Raw genomic sequence first — 12,057 nt, 5'->3', positions numbered from 1 at the left:
TGGGGAGGCTGAGGCAGGAGAATCTCTTGAACCTGGGAGGCAGAGGTTGCGAGACTGTCGCAAAAAAAAAAAAAAAAAAATTAAGCTCTGTTAAATTTCAGTAAGGTATTAGGAGTTATTAAAAATGACTGAAGAATTTAATAAGCTATTTGCAAATGTGACCTCAATCTACATATCTGTTTTGGGTAGAGATACATTATTTATGCTATGAGCAAAGGGGAATCATTGGAGGGTTTTAAACAGGGAAGGATTGGAAAATTGACAGAAGGAAGTTAGTGCAAGTACAAGATAGTGATAGTCATCTAAGTGATGAGTTTTCATGTCTGAATCAGGGTCCTGGGAATAAGCATATGAAAAGTATGCAGATTAAGAGTTAATTAGCCAATGGTATTATATAATTTAGGGTCTGGTTAAATATGGGGTTGAGAAGTTTTCTTGGATGAGCAAATGGATTATGTACCTTCCATTAAGAGAGAAAACGGGATTAAAGATTTAAGCAGGGGACTGGCTGTGGGGGCTCACACCTGTAATCCCAGAATTTTGGGAGGCCAAGGCAGGTGAATCACCTGAGGTCAGGAGTTCAAGACCAGCCTGACCAACATTGTGAAACCCCATCTTTACTAAAAATACAAAACTTAGCTGGGTGTGGTGGTGCGCACCTGCAGTCCCAGCTACTTGGGAGGCTGAGAAAGGAGAATCTCTTGAACCCAAGAGGCAGAGGTTGCAGTTAGTCAAGATCACATTACTGCATTCCAGCCTGGGCGACAGAGCAAGACCCTGTCTCAAAATAAATAAATAAAAATAAAATAAAATAAAAAATTTAAGCAGGGGCCAGGAAATGGAAAGTTTTGTATATGTTTGATTTGAGGTATCAGTGAAGCCATTAAGTGTTTAGATGTCTTCTAGATAGTTTGATAAAGGGATCTCTTTAGAGAGAGATTCTGATGTCTTTCTTTTTTTTTTTTTTTAAGTACAAATTCAGTTTATTCAACTGTCTATGACACAGTACACAGGAGGCAAAGTGTTTCACATCACAGACTTCACTTCCAACTCCTTGGAATGTTCATTTCTTTGGCTTACGGGAGAGACTAGACAGGAAAGCCAGGCAATGCTTAGGCAACTAGAATGAGGGTGGGGGCAATGCTAACGCCATCCTCACAGGGCCGGCGATAGGGACTGTTAGTCGCAAGCTGGTTTTCTAGACCTGTTAGCTGGAAGCACAGGGAGCACCATTCCTGGATGCTCACGCTGCGTTGGGCTTCAGTCATCTCCACCACACAGGTACAGCAGCGCTTTCTGGTAGTCACCCTTACTGTCTTGCTGGATGTAATAGTACAGGGACTTGCCGTACTTTCTCTTGAATTCAGACCTAATTTTCAACATGTCCACTTCACTGCGGGAGACCATGATTCTGATCAGGACCTTATCTCGAGTCCCCTTGCTCTTCATGGAGTCGTACAGCTGATCAGCAAAATACAGGGGCTTGTTCTGAGTACACTGGACCAGGTTCAGGAAGGCATTTTCCAGGTCTCCTTCAACCTCTTTCCTGATGCTTTCCAACATGTCATAAGGGCAGTAGCTCTTGTACCTATCAAATACTTTCTGGAGGTGGCACACGCTCCGCTCAGTCATGATACTGATCCACTTGGGAACGTCAGTTCCTTTCCTCTTCACTCCAGCATCATAGAGATCCCAGGCATCTTGGTCAATCAGTTCATAATCAATGACAGAGCCATCCTCTGCTCTTCTGCCCTTTGCCAGGGCAACCATCAGCTTGCAGAAGTCACTAGATATATCCGAAATAATGTCCTTCTCCAGATCAGTCTTGTACATTTCCTTATAGACTCTGTTAATTTCCTGCAGCTCCTGGTTGGTTCTTGAGCAGATGATCTCAATGAGGGAGTCCTCATCGGTTCCCAGCCCCTTCATGGAAGCTTTTAGCTCAGAAACATCATACTGAGCAGGTGTCTTCAATAGGCCTAAAATCACCATCTCCAGGTGGCCAGATAAGGCTGACTTCAGTGCTGATGCAAGTTCCTTTTTAGTTCTTCTCTGGTAGGCAAAGGCAATATCCTGTCTCTGTGCACTGCTGTGGTTGGTCAAAATGTTGACAATGGTGACCTCATCCACACCTTTGGTCTTGATGGCCGTTTCAATGTTCAAAGCATCCCACTCAGCATCAAAGTTGGTGTAGGCTTTGACTGACCCATATGCACTTGGGGGTGTAGAGTGATCACCCTCCAAGCTGAGCTTGCACAGGATTTCGTGAACAGTAGACATTTTGAAGGAAGACTCTCCCCTCTCATCCTCCCACACTGCTCTCCTCCTGCTGGTCGGTTCAACTGCACAAGTGCACGTTTGTTGCGAGTACAGTAACTTAGAACAGATGGGGGCACTTTCCAGAGGGCGGTGGAAAGCCCACCGGCTACAGCTGCGCGGGACCTGCGGCTCCCTGGGTGGCCACCGATTCTGATGTTTTTGAAATTCAATTGGAGCATGGGACCATGTTTGATATTTAAAAAGCAAATAAAATACGATTTTAGATTGTTTTGACTTAAGTAGCTAGCACACGTGAACTAGCGAACCAAAAGTGTTAATACTATTTACCTGCTACCTAATATATAAGACTATATATCTCCAGGTGTCAAATTAAAAAGGCTTTGATTGGCTGGGCACAGTGACTCATGCTGGTAATCCCAGCACTTTGGGAGGCCGAGGCAGGCTGATTGTTTGAGGCCAGGAATTCGAGACTAGCCTGGCCCATGTGGTCAAACCCCATCTCTACTAAAAATACGAAAATTAGCTGGGTGGGGCAGTGTGAGGCTGAGGCAGGAGAATCGTTTGAACCTGGGAGGCAGAGTTTGCAGTGAGCCAAGATTGCACCACTGCCCTCCACCCTGGGCAACAAAGTGAAACTCTGTCTCCAAAACACCAAAAAAAATAAAAAACAAGCTCTGTTAAATTTCAGTAAGGTATTATAAATTATTAAAAATGACCTAAGAATTTAATAGCTATTTGCAAACATGACCTTGATCTATATCTGTTTTGGGTAGAGATATATTATGCTATGGGCAAAGGGGAATCATTGGACGGTTTTAAACAGGGAAGGACTGGAAAATTGACAGCAGGAAGTTAGTGAAGATTGTGATAGTCATCTAAGTGATGAGTTTTTGTGTCTAAATCAGGGTCGTGGGAAAATGGATATGAAGAGTAGGCAGATTCAGAGCTAAGCATTATGCTAAAATAATTGTTTACATGTTGTAGCCATGTTCTAGCATGTTCAATGCTTTATACTTATCAGTTTAATTCTCATCAATCTTATGAAGTATGTACTACAGTGATGTCCGTTTTATAGATGAAACTGAGAAAACAAGAATTTGTAACTTTTCAGAGTCCCATTTGCACCCAGGCAATAACTGACTCCAGAGCTCTTGCTGTTTGTTCAGTAGGAAGACTGAGTAAAAGTGTCTCTTAAGTCACATCTTTACAGTTGCATCTGATATTTTAAAAATAACTGACTGGATATTCCTCACCATAGATTTATACTTTCTTCTTATTAGGGAAAATGAATTTAGTATGGCACTTACATCTGATGTAAACACTCTGAATAGAAGAGTTAGAACAAGAAAAATTGTATTTTCCCACCTACTTTCCCAACTAAATCTTTAGAGTTCCCTTTTGGTGTTCCTTAATATCTTTTTGGGGGGTGCTTTCTGATATTACTTTTTATGAACGCCCCTCCATGTCTAGAAAACATTAATATAGAATATAAATTACATATATATGAAGAAAAGTGATAAAAATAAAGTGATATGCCAACCGAGTACAATGGTATACAAGATATAAGATAAATTTATTAGCAATGAAGAAACAGAGTAAAGGAGTGAACAGAATGGAGTGACATTAAAACCTATTTGAATTAGTTTGAAAGATTTTAGGATTTTTCATGAGCATGAGCAGGAAGGAAAGAAATAAATTTATCGTAAGGAAAATGATAGAATAAAAAAGATTCTGAAACAGGAATTAGCAGATCATATACAGGAAAAGGAAAGCAGACAGATTTGATTAGAGCAGAAGCCTCTCCCAGGAATCAATCAAAAGTTCCCTTAAAGCAGAGAAAGACCAGACCACTGGAGTGGATGAAATGAAGGGAGCATATTCTTGTTTGAGGGGTATCCTGGAAACCTTATTTTTATTATAGTGTCCCTAGAGAGATTACTATGATATTTTTTTTTTTTTTTTTTTTTTTTTTGGTGCCATGACTTGGATGAGAGATTACCATGAAATCTAACCAGATTTTTTTCAAATGAATTTTTGGAAATAGGCCCTTTTTAAATTAGGATCTGCCAGCAGGTAACATGGTGAAGGGAAATAGCTCTGTGTGATGATCAAACCACTGACATGTAATATCTCAAACAGCAGTTCTATGAAAAGCCACTGCAGGTGCAGGTTTATTTAAAAGCCGACCACAACACAGGTGCAATTCTCCATATAAACATTTAACCACAGAAGACTACCCTAAAAGTCTATATGGAAAGCTGTTGGAAAAAAATGTCAGTTTTTTTTGTTTGTATTTTTAAATTTTTAGTAAGAATTTGAAGTTTCTTCCTCATATTTTGAATTCTTTTAAAATTCAGCTTTTGCTTTTATTTATTTATTTTTTTGAGATAGAGTCTTACTCTGTCGCCCAGGCTGGAGTGCAGTGGCACAATCTTGGCTCACTGCAACCTCTGTATCCCAGATTCAAGCAATTCTCCTGCCTCAGCATCCAAGTATCTGGGATTACAGGCATGAGCCACCACTCCCAGCTAATTTTTGTATTTTTAGTAGAGATGGGTTTCACCATGTTGGCCAGACTGGTCTTGAACTCCTGACCCCAAATGATCAGATTGCCTTGGCCTCCCAAAGTGCTGGGATTACAGGCGTGAGCTACTGTACATAGCTGACTGGATTTTCCCTCCTGATATCTAAATATAAATTTTTCATATAATGTGCTTAGATAGAGATCAATATTTGAAGAAACTCTGCATATAAGAGCAAAAATGTTTGTGGTTAAAAAATGCCAATTAGTATTATCAGACATTTAATGAAGTAGGAAGTCACAAAGACTGGGAAGGAGGGTAGCAAAGGGTATCAAAAGTTGAGTAAAAATTCTCTGTTTGACTTTTAATCATTTAATGCTCTTATAATCTCAGGGCAAAAAAACCATTCAGTGTATAAATAAGCTAAAGATTATTTTTGAGACAGAGTCTTGCTCTGTTGCCCAGGCTGGGGTGCAGCAGCATAATCTTGGCTAATTGCAGCCTCTTCCTTCTGGATTCAGGCGATTCTCCTGCCTCAGCCTCCCAAGTACCTGGGTTTACAGTTGTGCTCTACCACACCCAGCCAATTTTTGTATTTTTAGTAGACATGGTGTTCTACCATATTGGCTAGGCTGGTCTCAAACTTCTGACCTCAGGTGATCCACCAGCCTCAGCTTCCCGAAGTTGTTACAGGAGTCAGCCACTGTGTCCAGCCAGCTAAAGCATTTTTTTTTTTTAGATAAAATCATTTCTCATTATTTCACATAGCTACTTAAGTTATGGATTTCTAAGTTTTTTATCTATATATTTATGGTGTACAATGTGATGTTTTGATGTATGTATACATTGTGAAATGATTAAGTCTAATTTTCAATTCCCCCAACTCCCAAAAATGCCATTTAGAAGAAATTTCTCCATATGGATGTGAAAACATAGTATTAATGGGTCTTGGTATTGTGAGAGGTAAAATGGACCGGAAGTTAAGAGGCTTAGGCTGTCTACCTTTAGCTTTAGAATGACTAAGATTGATTCTGAAATTCAAAATAGATTCTAAGCTTGTACAATTGAAATGGGGGAAAGAACTGGGCCCAGTGTCTCAAGCCTATAATCCCAGGACTTTGAGAGGCTGAGGTGGGTGGATCACTTGAGGTCAGGAGTTTGAGACTAGCCTGGACAACATGGAGAAACCCTGTGTCTACAAAAAATACAAAAATTGGCTGGGCCCGGTGGCTCATGCCTGTAATCCTAGCACTTTGGGAAGCCGAGGTGGGCAGGTCATGATGTCAGAGATCGAGACCATCCTGGCCATGGTGAAACCCTGTCTCTACTAAAAAACAAAAAATTACCCGAGTGTGATGGCATGTGCCTGTAGTCCCAGCTACTCAGGAGGCTGCAGCAGGGGCATTGCTTGAATCCGGGAGAGGTTGCAGTGAGCCGACAGTGTGCCACTGCACTCCAGCCTGGCGAAAAAGCAAGACTGCCTCAAAAAAAAAAAAAAAAAAAAAAAGCAAAAATTAGCCAGGTGTAGTGGTGTATGCCTGTAGTCCCAGCTACTCTGGAGGCTGAGGCAGTAGAATTGCTTGAACCCAGAGGGTGGAGGTTGCAGTGAGCTGAGATTATGCCGCTGCACTCTAGCCTGGGTGACAGAGTGAGGCTCCATTTCAAAAAAAAAAAAAAAAAAAAAAAAAAAGAGGGAAAAAAGTTAATCCTATAAAGTGCATAGTATTGTTATCTACTATGATTCTCCCTCTCACTCTGCTACAGCTACAAGGGCCTTCCTTCCTGCTCCTCATCCTGTGCCCTTTCTTATTTTGTGCCTTTTACTTGCTGTTTCCTTTCTTGGAATAGTATTTGCCTGACTCTAGGTTAGGCAGAATGTCCCTCCCAAACATTGCAAATACAGTTGCAATTGCTTCTGTATTCCTTAATATTATTAAACTTATTTAGACACTTTTTTTGATAATGATTCTGCGTAAGTCATGTCTGCTCTTGTGGGTTTGGACAGAGAGTGCCCTACAGTAGTTTAAGGAAGTTCAGAGCAACCCAGCAAGGATCTTGGTAGGACAACAGATTGTCAGATCAAGAACTTTAGCTCAGTTTTGTCATAGCAACCAGGCTGGGCACAATTACTCTCACCTGTAGTCCCAGCACTTTGGGAAGCTGAGCCCAGAGGATCATTTGAGGTCAGGAGTTCAAGATCAGCCTAGCCAACATGGGGAAACCCCGTCTCTACTGAAAATACAAAAATTAGCCAGGTGTGGTGGTGCATGTCTGTAGTCCCAGCTACTTGGTGGGGCTGAGGCACAAGAATTGCTTAAACCTGGGAGGCAGAGGTTGCAGTGTGCCAAGGTTGTGCTACTGTACCCCAGACTGGGTGATAGAATGAGACTCCATCTCAAAACACACACATACACACACACACACACACACACACACACACACACCCCTCTTTCTCTTTATCCTTTGTTAATAATTTTATACATGAATGATTTTCGAAATTCTGGGATATTGGGGGAATTTTAGTTTTGTAGTAATAGCAGTTATATATTCATGATATGCATATATACACATACATAGAATGAATTTTCCACGTTGAAAGCTTTGTCTTGTTTCACTTCCCTTGGAGATGGTTTTTGCTGTTAGGTTCTCTTGGCAGCAGATCTTTCCTCTAGTGACGATAGAATCTTCCCTCGGTTTATTTCTCTGGGTTGATTCAAAAGTTACTTTTGTATTGTCTAGTGTCTCAAAAGTATAGAAGTTAGAGATATGATATATATGGAGAAGATTTAAAGGCTGTGCTTTTGATGACCCTTTAATATTTTAGAAGCTATATTTTAGGGAAATAAATATCTCAATTTCCTCTCCATATTCCTTGCAAGTGTGTCATTTAATTCTGGGTTTCTGGGGTTGTTATGTGTTCCTGGGGTTGTAAAAGTAGACATGGAATTCCTCTGTAATAGACTTTGTAAATTTTTCAGATACAAAATGCTTATCTCACGTATACATTTTACAGTGTTCTTTTACAATTATTTCTTTGTATATCCTCTGAAATAAATAGATTCTGGAATCTATTCATGAGAGTGCTAAGGAGATGAAAGCAGATACTTTTTAAGGAGATCCAGGACTGATAACACTAAAGATTCTGTCAAATATATTTAGGGTATTACACATGCAAAAAAAAAAAAAGATTTCTTTTTTCTAGCATATTTGGGAATGCTAATAAGTTATTTCTAAATCTAAAAGATTTTTGGGTTACTTGGAATTTACAGATTGACATTTAATTCAAGGTTTCATGTAGACTTCATATTTTCCCTCCTGATTTTTAGAGCCAATTGAGCAATACTGTTTATTAGTAAATTTTTTTTTTTTCACATAAAGTTCAAGGACAAATGGGAAATGTGAATTATTACACTAAATGTAGAAATTAATCCATTAAAAGGAAAACCACGAGATTTCAGCTGTGTCTCAGATTTAAGGCCAAGAGGGCTATTAAAAAACATCATCATCCCTTTTAAGAGTTTAAGTGGCAAAATGCCAGGCTGCTATCAGGACTCCTTTTATATTAGGGAAGGCTTTCAAGAGGAGAAATGAGATGATATTAAAAATAGAGAATAAAGGAGAGATTGGTCTTTTATGATAAGTATTTATATTACCTTATGGATGAAACTCAGACTTTGAGTCTGTGTGATAGTATGGATGTTTGAGTTAACTTGAGCTGAACTACTGTACCCAAAACGTGCTTATTAATGGACTGGTGTTAATAGAGCTAGGACTTTAGATGTGTGCTGCAAAAGTCTATCTTAAGTACTATCCCATAAAACATTTTTCTTAATGACTTCAATAAGGATCTGATGACGTGTCAAGTTTGCAGGTACTGTAAAACTGAGAGAAATAACTAATGTGCTAGGTTTCCGAATCTGGATTTAAAAAAGAATCTAAGACGTTTTAATGTTGGTCTGTGTTTAGCAAGATAAAACTTATGGACCAATGCTAAATATCATGCCCAAACCTAAGTTGTTTAAATATTAAATATGGGAAAGTCATTACTTTATAGAAACACTTATTTTTTAAAAATGAGATGGTACACTTTAATTGAAGCCAAAAGTGTAACATAGCTGCCAATAAAGAGATATTATCACCTTAAGTGGCATTTATTGAGAAATGTTAAGTTCTGCTATTATTTGTACTGGCCATTTAACACTTGACTATTGAATATGTATCTAGATACTACTCTTTAAATAGGACATTGATAATATGGAGCCTATCCACAAAATAGACTAATGTTGTTAGAAGATGTAAACTTAGAGGCAGTTTTCAACTTCTTATAAAAATGTTCTCCATTCATCTTTCATTCAGTCAATATACGTGAGGCAATCCTGCACTTGTTTTTGCAAATAGGAGTAAGCAGCAAGACAATACCACTGTTAAGGAGCTTTTATTCTAATGAAGAGGAGACAGATATGACTAAGTAAACTAAAGAATTTCTAATAATAATAATAAATACTGTGAAGAAAGTAAAATAGGGCAATATGATGGTGATTGGTGATTGGTTAGGATGATTCTCAGCCAAAAGAGTTCTCTCTGAGGCAATGACAATGGAGTTGAGACTTGATGATAAGGGGCCAGCCATGCAAGGCTATGGAAAGTGTTGCAGCCCATAGAGGGACTAAGACAATACGAAGGCCTTGAGCAGAGTAGCTGGAGAGTGATGAGTGGAAGGGGGAGTTGTGGGAACTCAGGAAGGCTAATGACTCTGAATTTATTCTAAGTGTAATGAGAAGCCACTGGAGGGTTTTAAATCAGGTACGATCTGGTTTACCTTTTGAAAAGATCACTTTTCATGGTAAATGGACAATGAATTGTGGCAGTTAAGGCTAGAGAAGAGTTTGGAACAGTGAACTGTTTAATGAGTTGTAACATGAAACCATATTTTCCTCCAATTATTGCCTCTCATTTACTATAAATGAATCTTTCTTTGCCTTTTTGACAAGGTTTTAAGAAGATTCCATAATTTTAAAATACTTTTTCATTATTATAAATCTAGCTTATTTGCTGTGATCCTAAAACTGCTATAAAAAGTAAAGCTCATTTTTAAAAAGTCTAGTTCAGTCTAAAAATTTGTATCTCAAACTCATTTTAGTTGTACATTTGAACTGTACAATTTGATCAGTTTTGACATATGTGGTATGCCTGTGAATTCATTATCATCACAAAGATAATGAACACATTCATCTTCAAAAGATCCCTTATGCCCTTTTATGGTCCCACCTTTCCTTCTCTGTGTCCCCACCTTCCCAGATAATCACTGATCTGCTGTCACTATGCATTTGCTTGAATTTTCTAGAAAAAAATTTACATATATCCAAATATGGAATCATATATACTTTCTTTTTTTTTTTTTTTTTTTTTGGGACGGAGTTTTGCTCTTGTTACCCAGGCTGGAGTGCAATGGCGCGATCTCGGCTCACCGCAACCTCCGCCTCCTGGGTTCAGGCAATTCTCCTGCCTCAGCTTCCTGAGTAGCTGCGATTACAGGCACGCGCCACCATGCCCAGCTAATTTTTTGTATTTTTAGTAGAGATGGGGTTTCACCGTGTTGACCAGGATGGTCTCGATCTCTTGACCTCGTGATCCACCCGCCTCGGCCTCCCAAAGTGCTGGGATTACAGGCTTGAGCCACCGCGCCCGGCCGCATATATACTTTCTTTAAAAAAATTTATCTGGCTTCTTTCCCTGAGAATAATTATTTTGAGAATTCATCCATATTGTGTCTTATCAGTAGTTTATTCATTTTTATTACTGAGTAATGGATATACCACAATTTGTTTATCCAATTTGTTTTTGGACATTTAGACTGCTTCCAGTTTTAGGATATTACAAATAAAGCTAACGTTTCTTCCAGGTGTCTTCACCCATCCTAAGTGGGAAACTTTGGATATTTTCCTTTTTACTTGCATGATCATGTATTCTTTTTGACGTTCCTGCATGTCCACAACCCAAGGGGACATGTCAAGTTCTCCCAGGAATGCTTTCCCCAAGCCTCATTGCTGTTGGTAGCTGCATTTTCTGCAACTCCATGAGTTAAGACATAATGATGATAAAGATGATAACAATAATAAGTAACTAGTACTTATATAACACTTATTGTGTGCCATGATCTAACTTCTTCACATGGTGTAACAGATGTAATGCATATTAACCCTGACAACAATCCTATGAGGCATATATTACTTTTACAAATAGAGGAACTTAAGTGAGATTAAGTGATTTGTTCAAGGTTTGTCCAGTGTTACCCAGTGAGAGAGGGGTGGAGTTGGAAGACAAACCCGATCAGTCAGGCTCAGAGCTCTTTCTCTTAACTGTGCTATATTGCTTCTCAATTTCCCCTTCTTTCAGGGTCCCTGATCTCTTTTGAGTGATTTTCTTGAAACTCTCCCCACCTGAATAGAGGAAAGTGCCCCACTTTTACTCTCCCAAGGGTGAAGCAAGGTGGGATATGTGTGTGAGAGTCTCTTATTACAAACACTATGATTTCGACAAGGTGACAGCTGGTGTTATGACATCCCCCCTCTTTCCTCCCTAGTCTTCTAAAGACTGGAGATGGGAGTATATGGAAATGGTAGAGTGCTGGTTGATGGAAGTAAATTGAGTTCTATTGCCTCTTTTTAGAAAACATGTTTATGGGTTATAGAATAGTTATACATTGAAAACTCCTGCTGTCTTCCTTAGCCTGGACTTGAATTCCTGGCCTCAAGCGATACTCCTGCTTTAGCCTCCTAAGTAGCTGGGACTACGGGCATGCACCACTGTGTCTGGCTTTGTTGCCTCTTAACAAACCTTGGAGGAAGTATTTGGCTTGCTTTAGATTTGTGGTATTTAGTCATTCTTGTTTATGATCTGTGTGCCTTAGTCACCAATGCTGAGGGAGAGGAAAAGTTACTTTTTATTTTAGAAGCTATTGTGGTAGTCCAGGAAAGAGGATGGAGGCTTGGACTAGGTTGGTGGTGAAAATGAAGAGAATCAGATGAATGTGGGATATATTTTGGAGAGAAAGCCAACAGGTCATGCTGGTAAATTGGATGTGAGGGAGAGGAAAATAAAGGAACTGAAGAAGAGGATTTTGGCTTGAGTAACTGATAGAAGTACCATTTACTGAGATGGGAGAAAACTTGAGACAAAAAGAGATTGGTATGTGAGTGTGAGGGTGGATTGGTCATCAAGAGTACCATTTTACCTAGTGAAGTTTTAGACGCCC

General features: G+C 39.3%; 1 pseudogene across 1 annotated transcript; it reads right to left on the bottom strand.

Moving 5' to 3' along the window:
• Positions 1-964: 964 nt before the first annotated feature.
• LOC116537290 lies at positions 965-2,324 on the bottom strand (annotated as a pseudogene). The gene has a single exon (XR_004263060.1). The product of XR_004263060.1 is annotated as an annexin A2 pseudogene (transcript).
• Positions 2,325-12,057: the final 9,733 nt, after the last annotated feature.

The sequence above is a fragment of the Sapajus apella genome, unplaced genomic scaffold (genome assembly GCF_009761245.1).
Source record: "Sapajus apella isolate SASKATOON/1434 unplaced genomic scaffold, GSC_monkey_1.0 scaffold108, whole genome shotgun sequence".
Taxonomy (NCBI): domain Eukaryota; kingdom Metazoa; phylum Chordata; class Mammalia; order Primates; family Cebidae; genus Sapajus; species Sapajus apella.
This window is presented reverse-complemented; position numbering and strand designations above follow the sequence as displayed.